This window comes from Hylobates moloch, unplaced genomic scaffold (assembly GCF_009828535.3).
Source record: "Hylobates moloch isolate HMO894 unplaced genomic scaffold, HMol_V3 SCAFFOLD_12, whole genome shotgun sequence".
Taxonomy (NCBI): Eukaryota; Metazoa; Chordata; class Mammalia; order Primates; family Hylobatidae; genus Hylobates; species Hylobates moloch.
Window position 1 is genome coordinate 45041557 of NW_026652287.1, and position 9273 is coordinate 45050829.

At 48.1% G+C, this 9273-nt stretch overlaps 2 protein-coding genes and 1 pseudogene across 3 annotated transcripts in view; all 3 read left to right on the forward strand.

Moving 5' to 3' along the window:
- The window catches only part of LOC116478506 (zinc finger protein 136), a 370760-nt gene that overhangs the window by 173931 nt on the left and 187556 nt on the right, over positions 1–9273 (forward strand). The gene's annotated exons all lie outside the window — the stretch shown is intronic.
- ZNF844 (zinc finger protein 844) overlaps positions 1–9273 on the forward strand; it is a 149184-nt gene that overhangs the window by 56053 nt on the left and 83858 nt on the right.
- LOC116479511 (protein RCC2-like) lies at positions 6357–9151 on the forward strand (annotated as a pseudogene). Its single transcript, XR_004371261.2, has 3 exons — positions 6357–6705; positions 6865–6929; positions 7215–9151. The product of XR_004371261.2 is annotated as a protein RCC2-like (transcript).

The window sequence follows — 9273 nt, forward strand, 5'->3', positions numbered from 1 at the left end:
TGTCCTCTGGCCGCATATTTCTTGAACCATAATTTCTAATCTTGTGGCTAATTTCTTAGTTTTACAAAGGCAATCTGTTTCCCAAGCAAGGAGACAATTTCTTTAGGGAAGCGGCAGTTATGACTTTTGCTTTAAACTAAACTAAACTAAACTCCTTCCAATGTTAGTAAGACCTATACCCAAGAATGAACAAGGGTAGCTTGAAGTCTAAAGAAAAGATGGAGTTTGCTTAGATCTGATCTCTTTCGCTGTCATAATTTTCTCACTGTTATAATTCTTGCAAAGGGGTTTTCAGATGTAGAGTCATACTTTAAGCTCCTGGCAACATTTATGTTGGAATTCATATACAGCAACTAAATCACTGGAACAGGATAAGTGGTTGAGGATTTACTAACTGCTCCATCAGGTAGAAGCGGCACTCCTTACTGATTTAACTGAAAGCACTATTTCCTGAGCCATGGAGACTGAGTATAGCAATGATATGTGATCTAAAGAAGTTCCCACTCTGCTTCTTCTCTCTAGTGAAGTCCTGCCAGGCACCTTACTACTTCCACTGCCACTTTTTCCTCCTCCAAATGTGGCTAAGCCATTACTTCCCTTATGGAAGACTGTACAAAAATAAAAACATGGCTAGGTTGATGGGGTCACTCTGAGACAAGGTAGACTTATACTTTTTGCAAAGGTGACTTCAGATATGGAATCATAATTTTAGCTGCAGGCAGCAATGTTGGAATTCACATACAGACACTAAATGACTGGAAAAGAACTATTGGTTGAAAGTTTACTAATTGTTCCCTCAAGAGGAAGTGCCATTCTCTATTTTAATTGACAGCACTATTTCCTCAGCCATGGAAACTGAGTACAGCAATAATATGTGATCTAAAGAACGTTCCACTCTGACGGCCAGGTGCAGTGGCTCACGCTTGTAATCCCAACACTTTAGGAGGTCAAGGCAGGCAGATCACGTGAGGTCAGGAGTTAAAGACCAGCCTGGCCAACACAGCGAAACCCCATCTCTACTAAAATCATACCAATTGGCCAGGCGCGGTGGCTCACGCTTGTAATCCCAGCACTTTGGGAGGCGGAGGCGGGCGGATCACGAGGTCAGGAGATCGAGACCATGGTGAAACCCCGTCTCTACTAAAAAATACAAAAAAAAAAATTAGCCCGGCGTGGTGGCGGGCGCCTGTAGTCCCAGCTACTCGGAGAGGCTGAGGCAGGAGAATGGCGTGAACCCAGGAGGCGGAGCTTGCAGTGAGCCGAGATCGTGCCACTGCACTCCAGCCTGGGCGACAGAGCGAGACTCCGTCTCAAAAAAAAAAAGAAAAAAATATCATACCAATTAGCTGGGTGTGGGCTGGGCGCGGTGGCTCACACCTGTAATCCCAGCACTTTGGGAGGCTGAGGTGGGCGGGTCATCTGAGGTCAAGACCAGCCTGACCAACATGGAGAAACTCCGTCTCTATTAAAATTACAAAATTAGCCAGGCATGCTGGCGCATGCCTGTAATCCCAAGTACTCGGGAGGCCGAGACAGGAGAATCGCTTGAACCCGGGAGGTGGAGGTTGAGGTGAGCCGAGATTGTGCCATTGCACTCCAGCCTGGGCAACAAGAGCGAAACTCCATCTCAAAAAAAAAAAAAAAGATTAGGTGGGCGTAGTGGTGCCCACCTGTAATCCCAGCTACTCAGGAGGCTGAGGCATGAGAATCGCTTGAACCTGGAAGTTGGAGGCTGCAGTGAGCTGAGATCGCGCCACTGCACTCCAGCCTGGGTGACAGCGTGAGACTCTATCTTAAAAAAAAAAAAAAAAAAAAAAAAGCTGGGCACAGTGGCTCACACCTGTAATCCCCGCACTTTGAGAGGCTGAGGCAGGCGGATTACCTGAGGTCAGGAGTTCAAGACCAGCCTGGCCAACATGGTGAAACCCCGTCTCTACTTAAAATACAAAAAATTAGCCGGGCGTGGTGGTATGCAACTGCAATCCCTGCTACTCAGGAGGCTGAGGCAGGAGAATTGCTTGAACCCAGGAGGCGGAAGCTGCAGTGAGCGGAGATCGCACCACTGCACTCCAGCCTGGGGGACAACAGCGAGACTTCGTCTCAAATAAAAAAATAAAAAAATAAACTTTCTACTCTGCTTCTTCCCTCCGGTAATGTTCTGCCAGGTACATTAGTACTTCCACTGACACTTTTTCCTCCTCCAAAGGTAGCTAAGCAATTGTTATTTCCCTTATGGAAAACTGAGTATAAATGGGAACATAGCTAGACCAATGAGGTCACGCAGAGGCAAAGGAGACTTATGTTGTATAGCAAGTTTTCTTTTCAGTAGCTTAATTTTCACTTCTATTTGTTTAATTTTTTATTTTTTTGGAGACAGAGCCTCACTCTGTCATCCAGGCTGGAGTGCACTAGCATGATCTCAGCTCGCTGCAACCTCTACCTCCCGGGTTCAAGCAATCCTCTCACCTCAGCCTCTGGAGTAGCCGGGACCACAGCCCATGCCACCATGCCTGGCTAATTTTAGTGTTAGTTTGTAGACACAAATTCTCACTGTGTTGCCCAGGCTGGTCTTAAACTCCTGGGCTCCAGCGATCTGGACCTCTCACACAGTGCTGGGATTGATTACAGGCGTGAGCAACCACGCCTGGCCTTCATTTCTACTTTTTGATTATTTTAAAAATTTATTTATTTTTCTTTATTGTTAGAAACAAGATCGGCCGGGCGCGGTGGCTCACGCCTGTAATCCCAGCACTTTGGGAGGCCGAGGCGGGCGGATCACGAGGTCAGGAGATCGAGACCATCCTGGCTAACACAGTGAAACCCCGTCTCTACTAAAAATACAAAAAATTAGCCGGGCGAGATGGCGGGCGCCTGTAGTCCCAGCTACTCGGGAGGCTGAGGCAGGAGAATGGCGTGAACCCCGGGGGGCGGAGCCTGCAGTGAGCCGAGATTGCGCCACTGCACTCCAGCCTGGGCGACAGCGAGACTCTGCCTCAAAAAAAAAAAAAAAAAAAAGAAAAAAAAAGAAACAAGATCTTCCTACCTAGTCCAGGCTGGGGAACAGTGCAGCATTAAACTAATCCTCCTGACTCAGCTTCCTGACAAGCAGTGACCATAGACACGTGCCACCACACCTGGATATTTTACAAAATTAATAGTACCTAAATATGGCCGGGCACGGTGGCTCACTCCTGTAATCCCAGCACTTTGGGAGGCCGAGGCAGGTGGATCACCTAGGTCAGGAGTTCGAGACCAACCTGGACAACATGGTGAAACCTTGTCTCTACTAAATATACAAAAATTATCTGGGCGTGGTGGTGGGCGCCTGTAATCCTAGCTGCTCAGGAGGCTGACGCAGGAGAATCGCTTGAACCCAGGAGGCGAAGGTTGCAGTAAGCCAAGATCACACCATTTCACTGCAGCCTGGGTGGGCAACAGAGCAAAACTCCGTCTTAAAAAAAAAAAAAAGCTGGCCGGGCGTGGTGGCTCACGCCTGTAATCCCAGCACTTTGGGAGGCCAAGGCTGGCAGGTTAGGATAGTCAGGAGTTCGAGACCAGCCTGGCTAACATAGTGAAACCCTGTATATACTAAAAGTACAAAAAAATTAGCCAGGCGTGGTGGTGGAGGGCCTGTAATCTCAGCTACTCGGGAGGCTGAGGCAGGAGAATTGCTTCAACCCGAGAGACGGAGGTTGCAATGAGATAAGATTGTGCCACTGCACTCCAGTCTGGGTGACAGAACGAGACTCCGTCACAAAAAAAAAAAAAAAAACAAAACTAGCCGGGCGCGGTGGCTCACGCCTGTAATCCCAGCACTTTGGGAGGCCGAGGCGGATGGATCACGAGGTCAGGAGATCGAGACCATCCTGGATAACATGGTGAAACCCCGTCTCTATTAAAAATACAAAAAATTAGCCGGGAATGGTGTTGGGCGCCTGTAGTGCTGAAGGGGTGGGTTGCCCCTCCACACCTGTGGGTGTTTCTCGTTAGGTGGAATGAGAGACTTGGAAAAGAAAAAGACACAGAGACAAAGTATAGAGAAAGAAATATGAGTGCCCAGGGAACCAGCGTTCAGCATATGGAGGATCCCGCCGGCCTCTGAGTTCCCTTAGTATTTATTGATCATTCTTGGGTGTTTCTCGCAGAGGGGGATGTGGCAGGGTCATAAGGCAGTTTTCCCCTATCTCAGTAGATGGAACATACAATCGGGTTTTATACCGAGACATTCCATTGCCCAGGGATGGGCAGGAGACAGATGCCTTCCTCTTGTCTCAACTGCAAAGAGGCATTCCTTCCTCTTATACTAATCCTCCTCAGCACAGACCCTTTACGGGTGTTGGGCTGGGGGACGGTCAGGTCTTTCCCTTCCCACGAGGCCATATTTCAGACTATCACATGGGGAGAAACCTTGGACAACACCTGGCTTTCCTAGGCAGAGGTCCCTGCGGCCTTCTGCAGTGTTTGTGTCCCTGGGTACTTGAGATTATGGAGTGGTGATGACTCTTAACGAGCATGCTGCCTTCAAGCATCTGTTTAACAAAGCACATCTTGTACAGCCCTTAATCCATTTAACCCTGAGTTGACACAGCACATGTTTCAGAGAGCACGGGGTAAGGGGTAAAGTTATAGATTAACAATATCTCAAGGCAGAAGAATTTCTCTTAGTACAGAACAAAATGGAGTCTCCTATGTCTACTTCTTTCTACACAGACACAGTAACAATCTGGCTCTCTTTCTTTTCCCTACATTTCCCCCTTTTCTTTTCGACAAAACCGCCATCGTCATCATGGCCCGTTCTCGATGGTCGCTGTCTCCTCGGAGCTGTTGGGTACACCTGCAGACTAACTACAGACAAAACAGGCACACAAGGATTAATATGAAATTTATAATCGTAGTACTTCCGATGATCTTAACCCAAGTGACGGGGTTAAGATTAGTGAGGCCATCAGCAACTCCTGCGATTGCCTCAATTCCTGGTACCAAATTTAAATGGGCTTTTGATGTTTTGAAAATTTGTTCTTTTAATTTGGAAATGTCTAAAGTGAGATTATCTTCTCTTCTCTGTAGATGGTGTCTAACGATGTCCCAGTGATGCTCAGACTCATTATAAGCTTGGGGTGTAATACAAAAATCTGACATATTCCAGTCACATTGTAACTGGAAATGATATTCTAAGCTCATGAGCCTGTCTCCCATCCAAATGACAGTTTGTCTAAGATCATTAATTTGATTTGCCAATTTGTGATCAATATGAGATTGTGAATTCCACAATCTTGTAGAATTTTTTTGCCAATCATTAACAAAGTTTACTGACTGAACAGAAGAGTGCAGCACAACTCCCGCCACAGCAGCCATAGCTGTGACTGCAATTAATCCCATAATCACTGTAATTAAAGTAAAAATGAATCTTTTGGATCTATTTAAAGCGTCTTTTAATACTTCAGTCAAAATATGGACGGATGGCGAGGCCTCCCACGGTCGGTCCATGGACACAGTGATCCACACGCCTTCGCTTGCTCTCATCAGTAGAATACGGTGCTGCCAATTAAAAGTCGAATCAATGTAAGTAAACAATCTACAGTTTTCATAGGTTATAGTTTGAGAGTCTGGTTTAATAACTATATTTCCTACAACTAGCATATAAGGGGGCTTTACGCAACTTTGTAAAGGAATCGTTAGACTGGAATTTAGGTCGATCATATAAAATGGCTTACGATCTCTTGTTTCTATAGTTTGATTTCCAGGCCAAATTCTAATGCAGTATGAGGCCACAGTAAGTGTCCATAATTCTGGGTGTTCAGGACCAGAAACAGGACTTAATATTTCTGGTCTTAGAGCAGAGATTCCTTTTTCTCCCCATTCCCAAAGGTAGAAAGACTGTAATTTTTTGTGCTTCTGTTTGTCTAAACTTTCTGTTAAGTCACTATCAACAGCTGGACTCACTTGTGCACTGGGACACAGTTGAGTTTGTCCTGTGCAATTGTGGTAGCAATGACCTCAAGGTACCCAATCTATAATAGTTCTGAATTCATCGTTTTGTAATATCACTGCACTATTGGCCACACATTCTTCCCAAACTAAAACTTCTGTGTCTTTTGATCCTTTGGGAATTTCCTTGGGGCAAGGTTTTCCTTTAGGCCTAAATTTTAATGATCTTTGATAAGAAAAGTCCTGTAAATAATTTACCTGTGGCCTGAGTGACATTCCGCTTACCATGTGATAAGTAAGTCTACTGGTGGTACCGACAGTAGGTACTTCTACCAACCAATTTTGGATTGCGGCATTAAACATCCTGGTGCATTTTTAAGTGTGTCTGGTGAGTGGGCTGGAGCCCTCGTCTGAGCCAGGAAAAAAAAAAAAAGCCTCCGATCCGTCTGTTAGTTGCTTCTCTTCCTTTTTCTCTCCTGTTTCTCATCCCTCCAACCAGCCGCAACCATGCCCAGGAAGAAGGCGGCAGTGGCGGCCTGGGAGGAGCCGAGCTCGGGCAAGGCACTGCCGGCGCCGGGTCCAGCGAGCGGCTGGAGCGCTGCAGTAGCAGCAGCGGCGGCGGCAGCAGCAGCGGCGACGAGGACGGCCTGGAGCTCAACTGGGCCCCCAGTGGGGGCAAGCGCACGGCGCGGCTTGTGGCGGCAGGCAAGGCGGGCAGCGTGGCCGTGGTCATCACCGAACCGGAGCACACCAAGGAGCACGTCAAACTTGAGACTTGCTGTGTTAACTCAAGGTTTAATGGATTTAGGGCTATGCAGGCTGTGCTTTGTTAAAAAAGTGCTTGAAGGCAGTATGCTTGTTAAAAGTCATCACCATTCTCTAATCTCAAGTACCTAGGGACACAATACACTGCAGAAGGCCACAGGGACTTCCGCACAAAATGCAAAAGGCAGCTTTTGATTTTGGGGGCAACCAACTGGGACTTGACTGCTCGAAAATAAGTGCCTAAACAAGGCCAGGCGTGGTGGCTCACGCCTGTAATCCCAGCACTTTGGGAAGCCGAGGCGGGCGGATCACAACGTCAGGAGATGGAGACCATCCTGGCTAATAGGGTGAAACCCCGTCTCTACTAAAAATACAAAAAAAATTAGCCAGGCGTGGTGGCGGGCGCCTGTAGTCCCAGCTAATCGGGAGGCTGAGGCAGGAGAATGGCATGAACCCGGGAAGCGGAGCTTGCAGTGAGCCGAGATCATGCCACTGCACTCCAGCCTGGGCGACAGAGAGAGACTCCATCTCAAAAAAAAAAAATACCCAAACAGGAAGCTGCTTACCGCAATATCAGTCAGAATTTGTGGGGGCCCATCGGTATGGGTGCCTGGCGGGGGTCCGGGTGCGGACAGTGGTCTCGGGCTCCTGTGCTGCACACAGCCTCCTCATTACCACGGAAGGGAAGCTGTGGAGCTGGGGTCAAAATGAGAAGGGGCAGCTGGGACATGGTGACATCAAGAGAGTAGAAGCCCCCAAACTCATCTAGGGTCTCAGCCACGAAGTGATTGTATCTGCAGCATGTGCGCGGAACCACACCTTGGCCTTGATGGAAACGGGCTCCGTGTTTGCCTTTGGGGAAAACAAGATGGGGCAGCGGGGCCTTAGCAACCAGACAGGCACTGTCCCCAGCCCCGCGCAGATAATGTACAACGGCCAGCCAATTACCAAAATGGCCTGTGGGGCTGAATTCAGTATGATAATGGACTGCAAAGGAAACCTTTTTTATCTGTTCCTTTGGGTGCCCTGAATATGGTCAGCTGGGACACAACTCAGATGGGAAGTTCATTGTCCCGGCACAGCGGATAGAGTATGACTGCGAACTAGTTCCCCCGCTAGTGGCCATCTTCATTGAGAAGACAAAAGACGGACAGATTCTTCCTGTACCAAACTTGGTTATGCGAGGCGTGGCCTGTGGCGCTAACCACACGCTGGTCCTGGACTCCCAGAAGTGAGTCTTCTCCTGGGGCTTCGGTGGCTATGGCTGGCTGGGCCACGCAGAGCAGAAGGATGAGATGGTCCCCTGCCTGGTGAAGCTGTTTGACTTCCCTGGGCATGGGACTTCCCAGATCTATGCTGGTTACACCTGCTTCTTTGCCATCAGTGAAGTGGGTGGTCTGTTTTTCTGGGGGGCCACCAACACCTCCCGTGAATCTACCTTGTACCCAAAAGCAGTGCAGGACTTCTGCGGCTGGAGAATCCAGAGCCTGGCTTGTGGGAAGAGCAGCAGCATTGTGGCCGCTGACGAGAGCACCATCAGCTGGGACCCATCACCGACCTTTGGGGAACTGGGCTATAGGGACCACAAGCCCAAGTCTTCCACTACAGCCAAGGAGGTGAAGACTCTGCATGGCATTTTCTCAGAGCAGGTCGCCATGGACTACTCACACTCCTTTGTGATAGCAAGAGATGAAAGTGAGACTGAGAAAGAAAAGATCAAGGAACTGCCATAATACAGCCCCCGAACCCTCTGATGCTCCCGGAGACTCCTCCGACTCCACACCTCTCACGGCATCTGTCATTTCCATGTGCACTGGGACGGGAAGTCAAACGAGGAATTTAAAAAAGCAAAAGTTGACCGAAGGTGCATTTTTGTTTAGACTCCCTGAGGTTCCGTTTTACAAATGATCCAACGTTAACTACCTTTTTTTCTGTATGCTTTCCAAAGTCCCTTTTTTTTCCCTTAATGTCAAATTAAAATACTTGCTCATAGTTGACTTACCATTCCTACAAAAGAGGCAGAAACTTCGAGCAATCTAGGTTTTTTTTGTTTCTTTCTTCCTCTCCTGAATACACTCCCGAAAACACTCCTTTCGAGTTATAATTAGCATCATGATCTAAGCGGATGCTACATGGAAGAGGAATTGCCATTTACTCAGAAAAAACGTCCTTTACAGGAACCAGCAGCAGCTAGGCAAAGTCGCCGGCCCACCTCCATCCAAAATCATGCTCGCATGCTTCAGAAGCATCCAGGTCACTCCTTTCCCACTTTTTCTTGCAGATCGGCCTAGGCCAGTGTCAGTTCTGTTTCTCCTCTTGGCTGTCTGTATGCCCACAGCCTTCTGGCTGTGACATTATAGAATCAGCTGTGTCACCCCTGGTGGGGGATTGGGGATCTGTGTTTAGCCATTTGTATCTACTTCAGCTGTTAAGTCCAAATGAAAATCAGGTGACTGTGGAACCATGGGGACTTGGGGGTGGGGCAGAGGTGGGAACATTTGTATCAGTTGAGTCAGCTTCGTGGCTCCCTGCAGAGCCAGGGCTGAGCCTTGTCACGCGCACTCGCCAATTAGAGATTGA